Here is an 18,316-nt window from a genome sequence, read left to right as displayed (position 1 = left end):
TGGCATGGCCCACTTTAAACATGCAAATCCACACAAAGATGTCCACTCAACACTCAAATTAAAATAGGCTAACAGAGATAGACTCACTTGGCTAATTTCTGATGCTAGAAACGGCATTAATAATAATGCGGAGAAAAGTAGAGCGACACAGAATAATACGGCTTCCAGAACAATTCGGATATAGCCGTCAGGAATACATACATTAGTGGCATAAATCTGGGAATTCTTAATCATTTTATATCTGAAGGATGGAAGCTGAAGGACAGAAAGGCAAAGCAGCAAATGCTGGAAAGTGTTCAAGGCTATGACACACTTTTAGCCAAAGCAAATGAATGTAAATGAAGTTTATCTCAGCCAACATTATGGGTAAGCCACTCATTGTTTTATTTAATGCTGTCGTTAGAATGAATAGTTGAGTCACTGATGGAAACAAAATTAATGAACAACTATTTTAATAACCAATTAATCATTGCCGCCATTTATTTAGCACTCATCTGGAACCTGTTTCTCAGCATGTGTTTGTGCTTCTTTATGTATGAATACATCGTTTATATATAACCACAATTTCACTGGAAGATGAAATATGAAAATGACGACTCGGCTAATCGACACTGAAAATAGCATCATCTGAAGCTCTATTTAACGTGTTAAACCGGCCACTTAAAAGAGCATAATGGAAAAATCTGTCCAATTATTGATAATCACGGCCAATAAGCTCCAACTGACAGCAAAGACGCGCTATTTCGAGTGAAATCCCACCTATAAGACTGTTTAGATCATTTAGCTCATGAGTGTGCGTGTAACAAATGGTTAAAATATCTCAGCAGGCTGCTCTGTGTACATATAAGAGAAACTGTGGTAGATTTTTCCCCAGACAACAATTAATTTCCAACCCAGTGGTGCTCAGTGTGAAATCTATTTATACAGAACCTTTCAGCCTGGTAATGGTGGTTTGGGATGGAAGATGTGTGGCCAGACTCAGAAGGCATGGGATTCAAACGGAGCACAGTGTACCATACAGAAAACCACAGAGATCTAACCCCGATTCAGCCAGATCTTATAAGAGAGGAGTCGGAAAAAACACAACTTATGTTTCAGAGCAGCTGCCATTCGGTGCTGCCTGCAAGTGAGCTGGATTTTATATGTAATGCCACATCCTCCAACCCTGGTGGGCATTTCTTTCTTTTTATCTGCAAACCACTGTGTCAAAAACTTGAAACCGAAGGAACTGTCGATAATAAGCTTTCTTGTCTCTCCTCACACTGTCGTGGTGGCAACAATGAAGTCTTGGCGAAGATATTGTAGCAACACAAACAACTGCAAAAAAAAATAAATAAAGGGCCAGCGTTTGAGAAAACAATCCATAAATAAGCACCGAATGTGTCTGAAAAACCACGCCAGTTAGTGTGCCAAGAGAGCACATGGATGGAGACATCACACAAAGGCCTCTAATTTTGTGGAGCTGGATGGTAAGCGGCTGGGACACAAGTGAAGATTCCTCTTCGGTGGGTGCGCCGCTTTTGTTTCGTTTTTGACTTAATCCCACTAATGTGCGAGAGGGTGTGCAGCAGAGTGTGTCGATATAGTAATCAAATGGTGGAGAGCACGACTGATGTAATAAAAATGTGATTTTGTCTAGACAAGGTTACAGTACCAGGATGCAATGCACAGTATTTCCATGTGCTATTAAATTACTCGTGTAAAGATTGCAAAGCGGTTTTTATTTGAAATAACACACTGCCGTTTTCTAATTTCACTCGGGCATATGTCTCATAGCAAAAGATAAATAGCAATCCATTAGATTGAGAGACATGGTATGCTACAAAGTCACAATGTCAACAATATTACAAAGGAAGAGGCATTAGCTGCTGAATATAAGCAGTGGGTGGCTTTCAGTAGTAAGCTAATCATCTAAGATAGCTCACATATTTGTGTGGCACCTTGGCCTGATGATACATGTACAGCTTGTATTTGAACAAAGACATTAAATACGCAAATTGAAGTCATTTTAACTGCATAGTATTGTTAATGTTTCCATCTATTAAGTGGACTTACTGAACTGAAGCAAAGCCAGAACGCGACAGTTGTTTCACTGGTCATATCGTGTTTATTTCTTAATATATTTTTTGATCGTTCTCAGCATTTGCATTTAGAAATCTGTTCAAAAGAACGGTAACGTGCTTTTATGATGTGCACAAGTGACTCGATGATTCAACGAGCAGTTTTGATCATTTGAAATGCATCAAAGCCACCGAGAAAAGCTGTAATAGTGCAGTCGTTTTCATTTAGATTTGAAAGAGTTTCAGAAGGCAGAGACAGACTGCGCAGTGGATAAGTTTTGTCAGCTCTGAAAACCTTTCCAATTGTCATTGTAATATAGAGTTAAAAATGATGCAATCTACCAATTAATTTGGGGGCAGCTGAATCCTAATAATTTCCCCATATACCCTAATTATCATTGCTATCTGCTCTCTGAGTTTACAGACCGCTTTATAGTATCTAATTGATCATAAAGAAGGCAGAATGTTTGCTCTTTTCATATAAAATTGCTTGCATGTGTGTTAGTATTACCCACATGACACCGCTAAAACCAGGTATAGTCATTAAAATGAATGTCTACTTGTTGCAAACACAGCTCTCGTGGATCATTACGGCCCATTAGCGGCTGCATTTTTAGAGTTATCTGATGCTTGTTTTTTATTGTGAAGAACTCTGAGAGCTGCACTTTAGAAATGACCTATATAAATACACTTAATTAACAACATATATACTATAAAGAAATACAAGCTTCCATACTACAGAGACACACACACATCCTCCGGCTCTATGCTTGACCTCAACACTGCCCTTATTCCACAGCTTCGTTCACTGCATTTCACTATACTTGCTATTAAAGACACACAGGTCTTAGAAATCCATGGTATGCACTAGTGTCTTTAATAAGGCAATGAAATCAAAAGCAGTGACCCACAAGGCCAAGTACTGCTGCTACATATTACGAAATGTTGTAGTTTCCACAGGAAAGAGCTTTTTTCCACAATCACTCACTTCCCTGCCTCTACAGGAGGTCGGTTACACTAGAACAAAAAAGAAAAAATGTTAAGCATGAAGCTTACATATTTTTCAATTCATTTGCATTCAATTATGTTTTATTTATATAGCAATAAATCACAACAGTGACCCCCGAGGTGCTTCATATTGTAAGGTAAAGATCCTACAATAATACAGAGAAAGCCCCAACAGATCGGATCAGCCAATATCAGGAAGCACTTGGCAACAGTGGTAGTGAAAAACTCCCTTTTAACAGGAAGAAACCTCTAGCACAGGGGTGGGCAGCTGCAGGCCTCGAGGGCCGGAGTCATGCAGGTTTTAGATGTGTCCTTGATCCAACACAGCTGATTCAAAGGCTAAATTACCTCCTCAACATGTCTTGAAGTTCTCCAGTGGCCTGAAGGACACCGGCCCTCGAGCCTTGGAGTTGGACACATGTGAACTAATCATTTGATTCAGGTGTGTTGACCGAGGGTGATAGCTAAAATCTGCAGGACACCGGGCACTTGAGGGCTGGAGTTGCCTACCCCTGCTCTAGCAGAACCAGAGTCAGGGATAGGAAACCATCTGCCGTGACCAGCTGCGTGTAAAGGGAAGGAGACAGGACGAAAGACAATCATAAATCTACGTATGAATCTGCAGGATAAAAATGCTGCAGATTGGTTTTTAAGGGTGTGGAATAACACCTCAGCCTTTTAAGATCCTCTTTGCAAAAGTGTCGTACCTGTTTTCATAATCTGTCAACCACATTCTCTATAAATATATATTCTTTTTAAATAAACCTTTTTGATCATTGAAGTAAATATTTTAAAAAAAAGCATTTACAACCCTTCAAAATTAAAATTGAAAACATAGGAGAGTGCTTTCTTGAGTCAGAACTGTACCTGCAGTGCTGTATAGCTTGTTAGAGCGCAGTCTTTCTGCACCTCCAGATGATGCTATCGTTTGACCCACAGGTTCCCGTCCACACAACATTCATTTTCCTTTGCAGAACGGCACTGAAAGAATCTTTTGTCCCATCCAGCTACTGCAGGTTTCGCTGTGATGCTTTTTTCTTCTTCCTGCTATGCACTGTTGTAAGAGTACAGCCTTTTTCCTTTCTTTTTTGCAGTGACGTACGCTGTCAACAATTTACAGTATAAAACAATATAAAAGTGGAAATGTGAGTCTTTTACAGTCTCTTGCAATCAGTCTCTTATACAGAAATGTGTAACTTTGTTGAAACTGATATAAGCCACACAGAAAAAAGTGCAGCTTTTTGCTCTTCAATAACTTTTTCAATTACTGTCTGCAAAACCTTACCTGCAGTCAACATCAGAAAATACTTGAAGAAACTGTTGCATTGACAACGTGACTAATCGTGACTGTAAACAATGATGTAAGGATAGTTTGCCTTGTTCGCTGACAAAAGCATTTACATTTGAGAGATAAATTAAGGCAGGTTTGCTTGAATTGTTTGGAGAATTCTTGTAAACGCTGAGGATGATTTGTCTAGTATTAAATGAGGCTGTTGTAATCTGTCTCATGTCAGATTTTCCAATGCTACTAACAAGTGTAGCTTTCCTGGTAAGCAAATTGATGCAGAATGGGTCATCTATGCTCGGTTAGTCACATGATATTAAAAAAACAGCGTCTGACTTTCCGATGCCTCCAGTTAACCGCTTTGAAAGATGACGACCTCGCATTTATTTCAGTATTGACACAGCATAAATACAACCCACGGCGAGTTCAATATCACTGAACTGTGAGTACACAGAGCAGATAGAAGAGGCAGTGAAGACTTGGGATATGAGAGCAAATTGGAATCATTCACAACAGGAATGAGACATGATGTCAGTCTATATTTAATCATGGAATCCAGGTGAAACTGCAGTGGCTTAATTATGGTAAATGGAAGCCAGTGTGACTGGTCACAGCTAGTGCATTACAGATGTAGTCAATTAATGTGATGATGGTTCAGTCCCAGTAAGCTCTATAGCCCCACAAGCCCAATACCACAATCATCTTTACATAGACTTAAAGGCCGGCAGGCTCGGCAGTGATTTACTGGAGCTTCATTTAATCAGCTCTGGGATAGCACCTTTTGTGCAGGTAAAATGTAAAAGAGTTGCAGACTAAGGCTGCGTCCACACGTACACGGGTATTTTTGAAAACGGAGATTTTCCGTTTTCGTTTTTAAAAATAATCCCGTCCACACGTAAAGGCAGAAATGAAGGAAAACGCTGCTAGGAACATGCCAAAGCAGCAGGTGGTGCTATATTCCTAACTGTGCAGAAATGTTGGCCAATCAGAAGTCTAGAAGCCTCGGTGGGAAAAAGTAAACAAAGCTGAGGCATAGAAGCAGAACCAGTGTTGCCAACTTAGCGACTTTGTCGCTATATTTAGCGAGTTTTCAGACCCCTTAGCGACTTTTTTTCTAAAAAGCGACTAGCGACAAATCTGGCGACTTTTTCTGGTGTTATTAGAGACTTATTTATGACGACTTTTTGACGTGACAACGCGCTCTTACTCTCAACAAGCAGCGGTGCTGCCGTGGGCACCTCGCCCGTGCCAAAGCGCTCATGGGCGGAGGATAGTCCTCCCCCAGCTGCTATTCACACACAAAGTAACTCCACCAGAGTGCCTATTTCGGGTCACTTTTGCCGGTCCAGGCCCGGGTAAAGGAGCAGGGTTGGAATTGTGACATTAAAAAAAACAATAATTGCTAAAAGAAATTTAATTTGTAGTTCTAAATAAACTCTAAATGCATTTAGGACGTTTTTTACTCACTTTATGTCTCTTCCACGATGTTATTTCTCTCTCCAACAATGTAGGTTACAATTATATTAGCATGACCAATTATGCAAATTAAGCGATGACATCATATGGCGACTTCTAGCGACTTTTAGGACAACCAATAGCGATTTTCCTTACTGGGGAGTTGGCAACACTGAGCAGAACCGAGTCGTATGTGTGGAGGGACAGTAACTGTGTGTGTATATGTAAGCATTTAAACACTGCAGAGAGAACAATTAACAGTAACAGTATTGTAGAAATTCATTTCACCGAAGCAATAACGTGGCGCACAGTGTGACGTCAAAAAAGGCGCACACCTTTGACGCTGCGTTTTCTCTGTTTTTCTCGTCCACACGTAAAAGCAAAAACTGAGTTTTTAAAAATATCCACCCTGGCCAGAGTTTTTAAAAATCTCCGTTTTCAGTGACCGAAAACGCCGTTTACGTGTGGACGAAAGGTGCAAACGCATAGAAAAATCTGCGTTTTCAAAAATACCCGGGTACGTGTGGACGTAGCCTGATGCACAAAGCAACACTCACATATGAATAGTGAAAAGAATAAAAATGCTACCAATTCAATTAAAAATACACAAAACAGATAAAAGCAAATAAAATTGATCTCAGCAGGGATATGACTGAAAAAGGAAAAACAGCAGGAAAATGTACAGGGAGCAGAGAAGGTCTGGAGCTCCTGTTAGTGGGCTGTCCACAGTTTTAGAGAATGAGTAATTATACTTAAAAGCATTAATGATGGTAGGCAGCAAGCTGGTGTCCATCCTAAATGATGGCACTAACTGGTCTCTGGCATTTACCAACCTGCTGGTTGTTTTGATTCAGGTACCCCTCCTATCAGGATTCGGAATCATCGGGAAAACAAAAAAGTCACAACTGAGCAGAACTCACACAAGGTTCAACACAGTCCAAAGAAATATTGCACACAAAAACTAACAGTGTTTTAAATGGGCAGCACATTGAATTGCATTGTGATCCACCCACATGATGCCATTCTGGCTTGCCGTGCGGTTACCATTAACAGTGCTTGCACCAGTAACCTGCACCAGTGTGGTTGGGAATCGCTCTACTTGAGTGGTACCATGACAGTTGAATGCTGGGTTATTCTGGAACAGCCTAGGTGATTTGAGTTTCCAGATCAAATGCTAGCAGACCACACTGATTTCACCAGATGTCACCTGTCTGACTTCCACCTTGCTGGTTTGGAACATCTGACCACAGAGATGAGGCTGACTGTGAAACACTTGAGACCCTGCAGTGAAATGGCATTGATACACTGATAAAATAAAAAATACATAATTATTTGAAACCACCAGCATTGCTGGTGCCAAATAGCGAGGCCATAGACGTGCAATAAAAAAAACCGTGGGCGTGACCTCCCGCTGAACACATACAAGCGTCTTTGTGGGCTTTTGGAAAGGAAAAAAATCTTCACGCGCTTCAGCCTAGAGAAGCAATCAAACACTATGCATTTCACATGAGCAGATCACAATAATGAGAAACAGGTGTGAGTAATAATGTCTCCCACGCTCAACAGTACCCTTTAGTGATATACTCAGGTGGCATGCAGGCTTCCAATTAAACTGACGGAGCTAAATATTCCAGTTTGCGAGTGTTCATAATTCTGTAGAAAATATGCAGCCTTGTGCTGATTCAATGTGAACATAATGACATCTCAAGTTATCAAATGCTAGTCAGTCAAACCCAATGGAAAAGGATGGTCATTGCTACTGTTACATGAGTTTTCCCATGCCTAACATAGCAAACACTATCAGCCTTTTGTTGTGCTTATATATCCCACATCCCTGTCTTTGCTATTCATCTATTTTCTGAGCTGCACAAAGACATGTTCCTACTACTGGATGTGAGCGGTCGCTTGAACAAGAATAAACTATTTAAAAACAAGATCAGTGTTAACCAAGGAATCAAAAGCTAAATGTTTATGAATCCGTTTCAAAGAGAAACACATCCAGCGCTCAAGGTAATAGTTATCCGGCTAAAATCACATTAAACATTTCATAAGATTTCATACTACTATAGACTGCAGTGGGAAGCTAAGAGATTCTTTATATAAGATGGTCCAATATTTTTAGTCTAATAGTGACTCAGTTTACTAGACAGAGTATTACAACAAGGTCCATACCATAATGTTGATCAGTTTAATTCAGTTCAATTCTAGGTCTACACCAGGGGTCTCGAACTCCAGGCCTCGAGGGCCGGTGTCCTGCAGGTTTTAGATGTGTCCTCGATCCAACACAGCTGATTTAAATGGCTAAATGACCTCCTCAACATGTCTTGAAGTTCTCCAGAGGCCTGTTAATGAACTGATCATTTGATTCAAGTGTGTTGACCCAGGGCGATATCTAAAACCTGCAGGACACCGGCCCTCGAGGCCTGGAGTTTGAGACCCCTGGTCTACACTATCACGCAGCAGAAGTTGAGCAGTAGAGGTGTTCGTCATTTGAAGTAGAGCATCAAGTTAATTTTGCTTATTTGCAGCAAACCTTTTTGGTACCATCGATGTTAAGATTCCACTCATTTGGGGTGACCAGGATGGACGAAATTAGAAATGAGAATAAAAGAAGGACAACTTGGCTTAAGCAGTTGGGAGACAAAGTTGGCAATATCTTAAAGGGATATTCAAAAAAAGAAGATATAGCACCACAGGTACCTAGTCAGCACATATACTGAGACTGGAACTCCTCTGGAAGTAAAGAGGGCAGGATACACTTGGAAGATGGCAACTAGTGAAGCTGTCGTCTTATAGCTCTGCCCCGACTCGCCGAAAAGAAAGACTCGTGTATGGAAGTACTTTGAGGAGTACTTTAAGGTAAATGACTGATTTGCAAAGCATTGCTAGATCACAGGACGAATTACTTCCATTTCAGTGAAGCTTTTCTATTCTATTATTTTTTTCTAATATAAAGCAATAATTATGAAGTTTTATGGATTTTTATGGATTTCTTAAATGTTCTTTCACCAACCTACGTAGCAACGATCCCACCACATCACAACAAACACAGCCTGAGTTGCCAGCAGGTACAGTATGAAGACTTGTATACTTCTACTACTATTTACAAAAGAACATTAACAATATTACAGAACATTAAGAATGAGGCTCTCCCTGTTCCTGCTGCCAAATGAATTTTCACACCAAAGCCACATTATCTTGTGAATCTGTAATAAAAGTGATCATTTGCGTGAAATGACTGGAATATTTTGTAGTACGAGAAGCAAAAGAGCAGATAAACAGAATAAAATCACATGAAAATAACAACACTTTGTCTAAGATTAAGACAACTGTAGCACAAAGTTGCAGCGGGCATTTACAGGAAGATTTGCTGCTTTCCCCCCAACATCAGCAGATGTGGACTTACAGTTGAACAAAATATTAATGCAGATCCTTCAGAAACAAATGGACAAATTTCAGATTTAAAAATCAGATTACGCTGCAGTGTATTAGTGAATGAACTCCAATATATTATTTCCATGCAGGATCCACTTGCACCAGGCTGCAAATTGTGTTTCTATTGATTTAACCAAGAAGGGGCCTTTTCAAAGGGCAGAGAGGCCATTAGGCAGGTATCCCGTCCTTGATATACATTTTGGAGATCATTTTATGTCCACTGCTCAACTAATAGACCACACAGAAATAAAACAATATATCCAAGCTCTACCGTTGGTGTAAGTAATGTAAAACTATCAAGGGACCCAACATAAGTTGCACGTGAGCGCATGCTGAGAGATATTCGAGAAACTGACAGAGGCCTCTCTCACCTCAGGGAGATGTCACTCCAAGCAAATTAAAGAAATCACAGCAAGGTTAATTCCGTATTCAGTGCCAATCCTGGCTAAGTGCCGATGCGGTAAGCAATTTCCCACATTGTGTAGGGTACACTTCCTTCAGGGCTGCAATACACAGATAGGGCAGGCATCGCTGAAGAATCCATTATAGCATAGAGCAGCATTTTCTACATCAATTTATCCTTTAAACTCGTGAAAATGGAGAACAACCCACGCTGCTACATTGTGCACTGGTGCCTTCTGGCCCCGACTCAAGATGTGGGCCAGAAGTAGGGGTAGAATCACACCATGTGCAGGGCTCGTCTGAAAAACAGGCTGTTAGTCTACCTCGATACGTAACCCCTACCCTGCTCCCTGGCTGTCAATCTGAGGCCGTTAAAATCCAGAGTGGAACTGGGCCAAAGGAGCCTTAAGTCATGTCTGATTGGATGTGCTGCCACCTCCGTGACCCGTAGAATTACCTCACCGCTACTTTCTGTGCTGACATATTTAGCCAAATGCGCCGAAGGCAGTGAAACACAATTTCAGGTGCTGGACTGGTTATTGGTTATTGGAGTGTGTGATTACACAATAGTTAGACAATGCTGAGAGTAACATACATCATTCAGAATATGAGCAACGAGACGAACCGAGTGGTCTCGGGAGAAAAACAAAATAATTAGTTTTACAGAGAAAAATCTTTTATTTATTTAGGGAATTAGCAGATTTGTATTCTGCTTGTGGCCAGGACGAGTGTGTTCACACACAGATATACATGTGCGTGCTCATGTGCATTAGTGTACACTGTGTAAGTTGTTTTCCTGTGCTAAGTTCTTTGTGACGAATAACTGAGTCCCCCTTGTTGAACTGTAGCTGGTGGTTGTCTGCTTAGCAGAGCTTTCACGGCAGAAGAAAGAGCACAGTGGAAGAAAAGTGCTAAACTGCTAGTGTTTCCCACACAGATTATATTTGGATAGGCCACCCAGGTATAAAGTCTGCGTATGGGAAACGATGATTAGGCTCCAACAATTTGCAGAAGTTAATAAAATGTACCACAGAACAGCACAATTAAGAGATTTATTTGTTTACTTAATACGGCCTGGTAAGTTGTGCGTGTTCTACCAGATGAATCCTTTTATCACAGAGGGTTTGGGTTAAAAATAATAAACACTTTTTACTTTACAATTAAACCGGAACAAGCTGTAGTGTCCTGTTGTGTGGAGTCCACACCACAGCTGAACTGCTTATTGTTTAATTAGCTGTCTCTGTCACTGCAGAGCGTGGGACTGAATCAATCTGTCGAGCCTGGCACACACGGACACTTAACAATGAAATGAGTGTGTTAATATAAGGATAGAAAAAAGGATCATATTTTACATATTTATTAAGAATGGATGACTTTTATGAGACGTGACTAACATGCAAATTCAAAAGTAACAAATGCAGATGTCTGTTCAGAAAGGTAATCACAGCGTAATCCAATTTGAAAGAATCACTGATTACAAATGATCTCACCAACGACATCTGCGTTTGGAAAAAGAAAGGGTCAATTAGGGCGAGCAGTATACTACAGTGTACGTACAGTACAAGGCTCATTTTCAAAAAGGCTAATTTTCAGAGTTTAAAGCAAAAAAAAAACCCAAAAAAACAACAACTCTGAGAGCCTTCTAGGGGCCAAGAATGTGATGAATTCTTCTGAGCTTCAATTAGTCAGTTAACTGACTGAAAAAAGGATAAATAACTGATTAATCAACTAGATTCATCTAAGATAGAAAGCCAACATTCTCTGGTTCCAACTTCAATTCAATTCAATTTTATTTATCGTCCTCCATAATATATTGGCTGTTTTTTTCTGGTTTTCTCAGACTTTTGCATCTATAAACTCGACATGTTTTTGCTAATCTATTAAGAAGAAAATAATACACTAATCAGCAGAGAGGGGCAGTAACGCATTAATCCAATTACTTTTTTCAAGTAACGAGTAAAGTAAGGGATTACTATTGCAAAAACGGTAATTAGATTACCGTTACTTTCCCGTAGGAACGCTGCGTTACTGCGTTACTAAAATCGTGATTTTTCTGCGAGAATGTCTCATGACAGTGACGTAAGCGAGTGTGACGTTCGTGACAACAGCTGTGTGCAGATCAACAATGGATCATATATCGAGTGTGGAGAGAGTATGAGCGTGCAGCGTTTAAAGCGTGGAAGTACTGACCTTACTTTGAGTTTGATTCCATAAAAAGTGACAAAAACATTAGTGTCCGTTGTGCGTGGGAAGAAAACTTCTTTTTACAGCGAAAAAAACCCCCTAAACTTCCAAGCAAGCACCGAAACTCACAGAGAAACTCGCGGATTCTTCCACTGACCGCTGCACACCTGCACCAGGGTAAACCTCCGCCTACCCCACTCCTGCTTTACAGGTGAAAATAGAGCAACAGGACCGCTAGTCTTTGACTTTATTTATTTTCTGCTGTGTTTTACTTGCATCTATTTGAAAGACTGAGTGTAAACACACAAAAAAACATTATTTTATGTGCTGGAATGTGCAGAAAATAGGTTTAAATGTTAAACTAATTTCTTCCAGTCAGAGAATGTTGCATATAATTAAATTTTTGCTTGATGCATAAAGTTAAAAGGTTAAAACTAATAAAACAAGTTTTAAAAAGAGACTTTTCCATTTGATTACATTTTGTATGATGATTATGCAGAAAAAGTAGAATTGGGCTGAAAGATCTATCACTTTATCACCTATTCAGGTTGTAAATCGTGTTTTTAAAAATTAACTAAGTAACTAAGTAATTAATTACTTTTGAAAATAAGTAATCAGTAAAGTAACGGGATTGCTTTTTGGGGGAAGTAATCAGTAATTAGTTACTGATTACTTTTTTCAAGTAACTTGACCAACACTGCTAATCAGTAAAGACAATGGTCAGTCTTAGTATATTAAAGGCACTGCTTATATGTGGCTTTCAACTACATGTTCCATTAAATAAAGTAGTAGTGTGTAACAGTAGCATATGCACCGTGGCAAACAATCTAGTAGTCATCGTGTTAGGGCCACTACAATAAACCACGAGCCCATCGAGCACCTCTTTAGTTAGCAACACTCAGTTCAACAGCTGAATGGGGAAGTGTTAGACACGGCTCCTGCTGCTGATACGTGAAATTTGAAACGCAGTGCCTAGCTCTTTATCTTTCACCTCCCATCGTGTTTAAAGCATGCCCAAATGTCAGCCCTTGAACTGCAGATCAGTTCAATGCAAGCTATGACAAAAGAAACCCGGTGCTGAATGAGAGATCCCAGGTGAGCAGACCGACAAACACCTGCTAAGCCTTCCTTAAAGAGCTGCCAAATTTCAGCGTGACATGACAGGCACAACTCGAGGTTCTCAGCAGTGATATAAAGTCAAGTTTGAACAATTCATCACACTATTACATGCTAGAAAAACACTACAGCTCATGCTATTACCAAAAAGTCCCGTTAGATCTAGTTTTAACAGGCTGCAGTACTCACAACGTAGTAAGCTGTGTCTGCAGAGCGGACCTGGGCAGAGGGAAGCCCATTGGCCACAACCGGCCTTTTGGTTGTCTCTGAGCGGCCCCTACGAGGTCAATGGAAAATTAGGAAACACAATACTACGAAATCCAATTGAAAATGAACCCAGAATGGACATTGGTATTGGTATTTTCCCACCAGACCTTGCTGTCAAAATCAATAATAAAAATGTAACACATTGTCGATGTTGTTACTAAAACACTAAACAGTGGCAAGGGGACACTTTGTTGCTCTTTTGAAGGAGCATGAGACCGAACATGTTGACATAGGCTACAACGTAGCTGACAGATGGTTTGGCTAAAGGGCTAAAATGTGCTGGAGACCTGAGAGCAGAAATTCAAGAGTTTTGTGGGAAGAAAAATGAGGAATTTGTAAAACTTGAGTTTGCCGTTCCTCACATTTACACCCCAGACAATGAACCTGATTATTTTCACTTACTTAAGCTTAAAACAGACTACTTCTTGTTCTCTTAAACTCTTAAACTACAAACAAAACAGCAAAGACCGCTCTGTATGAAGTTAAAACTCTAAAATTTTGCAAAAACATGCACATTTTGTTCACAGTATGTTGATTAATAATGATAACATATTGGTACTATTACTATTCCTTCAATGGTAACATCTACTCAGTTGCAGCACAGAGATAAAATTAATATTGAGCAAAATTAAATTCTGCTATTGGCGAGCCTCCACAACAGTCCCAATTTCTCATGTGGCCCTTTGGGAAAATCGGAGGACGGAGGACGCTGCTACCTGTTTCTTTACAGTGTGTCATGGAGAGATCATGCACTTACACTGAATGAAAAGGCAGAGCACATATAGCATTGATACATGTACAGTAGTAGCAGGGAAGAGAGAGAAAAACGCTCCCAACGGAGTCCTATCATGAGAAACAATCAAATATGCGTTCTAGTATTCTAGTCAGCCTTTTCAAAGGTCACACTTCTATCCCATGGTTTCAAATCTCAATGGAAAAGGCTTATCAAAGCAATTTTCCCAGCCATCCAGCCATCCACACAACCAACCCAGATTGAAACAGACTACATTAAAGGCTTTTTCACCCCACTTTCTGTGACCTATGAAAGAATGGTGAGGAAACAGCACCAGATTCGATATATAGGTAATACCCTGACAAGTAGCCCCAATCTATCATGAGATTAGCAATAAAGTGGGTAAGTCAAGAGCTAAATTAGCAAAGACAGAGTTGCTTTCGGAAATACTGCAATGATTTCCTGCCAAAAATCTTTCACTTGATTTAAACACACAAGTTGATTCAAAACAGTGTTTTAATGACACTTAAAGGGTACAAAGCCGAAAGCTGATCAAACTGATACACACTGAAATAAGCATATTGCCACTATGTTTCTGTTTTTACTGAACTGCAGCCCTGAATTAGTTGGGGAGAAATCCTTGCTCAAGGGCACATCAACAGTGCTTGATAAGAGCAAGGGGAGCATGAAACATGTAGCGTTCACTAAAGGATAGCGAGCATGTGTTTTTTTAGTTTTAAGCACCCTTATCATGCAGCGGTCCTCACAACCTCCTAAGGACTTCACTGTTAAGCACAATTTTCTCATGGCTAATTAAGCTATTACAGAAAAAGTCTTTAAAAACACATATTTGTTCTTCTCATAGCACGTCAACAATAATGATCAGTGTTTTTTCAAGTGTCTGCTTCAGCTCTCTCTAATGAAGAACATGCACTGACTTTCTATGAACCGATTTGAGCCAAATTATCATCTCAATAAACTGTTTATGGCCACACTTCACTGGATTCACAAAGTTTATTATTAGCTTGCACTTTGCTGCTTGGCAGGAAGGGGACAGAGGGGGGAAAAATGCAAACACAAAACAGTCAGAGTGGGAATAGAAACCTGACAGTCAGTCAGAGCAATTTATCATTCTGTCAAACTTCACTGACTGCTGCAGCAGAACCATCTACAGTGCAAAAAAATCTCTGCCCACTACTCCAAAATGACTGAGTGTTGAGGAGAGGAAGACCAGAAAACTATACCTGACATGTAGAAGTGTTTGTCATTTAACACACCTGCTTGGCTTTACGTCAGTGAGGTAGCTAAAATAGCAAGAAATGGCAAGAAATTTGTCCTGCGTCTGTAACAGTCAAACATAACAGATGAACTATTAGTGTGATTTGTAAAACATGTGCTTTAACAGTTTTTCTTTTTTTCCCCGCCAGCTCTATCTACTTATAAACAAGTTCAGGATGGTCACTAGCTAACCGGTACACTTGCAGGGTTGTTCCTGTCCCAGTATAGTCCTAAACATGGCAGGAAATATGAGTCCATGTTGCATTGTTTGATGGAAATGTCTTCCTATTCCTGTTATTTGTGACTTTTATTAAATAAATTAATTTACATTCAAATTCAACAAAACACAGCGATGTGGAAAATAAAAGAAAATGCAACATTATCAAAATTATACATGAATTATAGGATAAAAATAAACAACTATTTAGTAAAAAAAACTTTTAAAATTGTCCCTGGTCTCCAAAAAATTTCAAGTTTTTTTGTTTGTTTTTAATGAGGGAGAGCGTTTTACCATCTGGCTCTTTACAGTCAAATAACCTTATTTAACAGGATATACTAGAATATGTTTCTGTGCTTTATTGATCAAAAACACACTTGTTATTTTTACTTTACATTGCTGCAGCAGACAGTTTCACCCTCTGTCTGTACTCCCTTTCTGCTCCTCAGAAGCTTCAGTTTGAACAGTAGTTACGAACATAACCAACATGGATCGCTAAAGAACGCTAACAACATGGTACAACATAACAATAAACGTTAGCGACATGCGACTTTCTCACCGAGAAGTCATTGTACATGTTAGTAAAGCCCAAATGGATAAATAAACTAATTAGCATTATAATGCAAACTCCTTTATAATGATCCTGCAGCGTGTGTGGAATCACACTGCAGCTCTAAATTGGTAATTAACTTCCTCTGCTACCCAAAATAACTCTTGTTTACAAGCAGCCAACCTGCTGCAACTGTCTCAGCAATAATCCTTGCATTCAATTTTTGTCTATAGTATTATGTAACACAGCATGCATGTACATACTGCAAATAATAGTTGGTGTGATGATCACTGCAGTCAGAAGCATAGCAAATGTAAGGTATGGTGTGCTGCATCATTACAGTAACGTTAATGCTAATTTACCAAGATCAAATGACCTGATCACAGATGTACGCCATCTATAGTCCAGATCCCTTCCCAGACGCCTTGACCCCCACTCACACGAGTCACATGATATGGTGGGGTTCACCTGAAACCTTGGCTGATCGTGACCCACACCTGTTTTTACACCTTGGCTCATGTGATTAGGCAGAGGATCAATAGTGGTCCATGACCCTCTTAGGGACACTCCCAATAGGGCTTAAAATCTGGGACTCTCCACCAGTTAGTTAGAACTGAAGAAGTTTGTCAGATGAAACATCTTCAAGAAACCTAAAGAAGACCAAATGCGTTTCTTTCCGAGCTCCTGAGACTTCGACAAAGAAGCAAAGCAGAACCATGACGAGACATGATGCCGCTGTCAAAAATGTGGGATTTTTACCGTTGTTACCAACTCTGTGGCCAAAAAAACTCCCTGAGACAGCCCTCCATGAACCTGGTTCTTTACAATGAAGTGCCTTGAGCTGACTGTTGTTGTGATTTGGCGTCACATAAATAAGACTGAATTAAACTGAACAGCTGTATTTGCCGCCACGCACATCTGATCCATATGAGGCTCACTTCATTGAGACTACTGCACTTCATGTTCCTTTTGGTACCACTGAAGAAGAAGCAATTATAGTTTAGATGTAGTTTTTAGATTTTATTTTGCACTGATGGCATTTTTATGTTTTTGTAGCTGATCATAGAATTTTAGTTTTCAAGTTTGTTTGTGTTCTTCTGTAAAACATTTTCAGTTTCAGTTTATTAGATGTACTCGTGTTGTTTATTTAAAATGTAGTTGAACATTGTTGTTATGAATATATATGAACTTTAAGCTTGTCAGACACAGTGACTGGACACATATTGTCATATGTGTCCATAATGACAGATATTAAAATGTTGTGATAAGACGTTTTTCCATATTGCCGAGCCCTAACTAAATCTTGCCAAGCATAATTCACAAAAGATTGATTTTTTTATTACTGTATTTTTTATGTGTGTGCTGCATATTTGTACCTTTTCTTTCTATAAGCATGCTATCTATTCACAAAGTCTCTTAAATAAGCCTCTTGGTTGGAAAGAAATCCCCCAACAGTCCCCAAAGTTGCCCACAAAATGTTCCAGAGTAAAAAGAGCGATTGTTATGATCATTTCAACACGTGCCAAGGCTTACTTTACACGTCTAGACCCCCATCTGTCTCATTTTATAAATGACTTAACAGAGCTGTAGTTTTGACTATATTTATACCCTGGAAGTAATTACCCTATATGTGCAGAATTCATAAATCAATTTGCAATTACAGTCCCAGCACTGTTAGTTTTTAAAGTCTGCTGCTATTTGACAGATCGTTCACAAATGAGGTAAATATTCCCATATGCTCCGATAGCACATTCAAATTGGCCATGCACTGGTTAAAGCATGCTCTGCATATCCAAGGGATTTAATGGAATTCCATCGATAGGTAATTAGCCTATTACAACCTTTCAGTTGTACCACATCCTTTGGTCAAATCACCCTTACTAGAACTGACTCAAAGATCCCATGGCAAACGGCTTCTTTTCTGATGTGCTGGGAGACAGTCTGTGATTACATTTAGTGATGGGCCCTTTCATTTGACCAGCATATCATTTCTTCCCTGGCATACTTCAAAGTGTGGACACTTCAAAGCAGAATGAGTGACTGCCACTCGGACTCTGAGGATGGCTCTTTTGATCATCCTCTGAAAACTCCTCTAATGCAATCAGGGCAAGCACGCCAGAGAGAAGGATTTGACAGCCATAAGATAAATGCAGTAATCCTCATAGCTATCAGATAAGCACAGCGTGCTCTAATCCATTAATATGAAAATGAGGGAGGACTCAAAGTGGCTGGGTGGGGGCTTCGGAGCAACAGTTAAACACTTTGGAATAAGTCTTCAAAGGAAGGATTCAGAATTTAAACTATTTAATGATGTGTGTGTGTGTGT

At 39.7% G+C, this 18,316-nt stretch overlaps 1 protein-coding gene across 4 annotated transcripts in view; it reads right to left on the bottom strand.

Moving 5' to 3' along the window:
* negr1 (neuronal growth regulator 1) overlaps positions 1–18,316 on the bottom strand; it is a 177,191-nt gene that overhangs the window by 67,788 nt on the left and 91,087 nt on the right. The window lies entirely within an intron of this gene.

Source organism: Neolamprologus multifasciatus, chromosome 15 (assembly GCF_963576455.1).
Source record: "Neolamprologus multifasciatus chromosome 15, fNeoMul1.2, whole genome shotgun sequence".
In the NCBI taxonomy this organism is placed as follows: domain Eukaryota; kingdom Metazoa; phylum Chordata; class Actinopteri; order Cichliformes; family Cichlidae; genus Neolamprologus; species Neolamprologus multifasciatus.
This window is presented reverse-complemented; position numbering and strand designations above follow the sequence as displayed.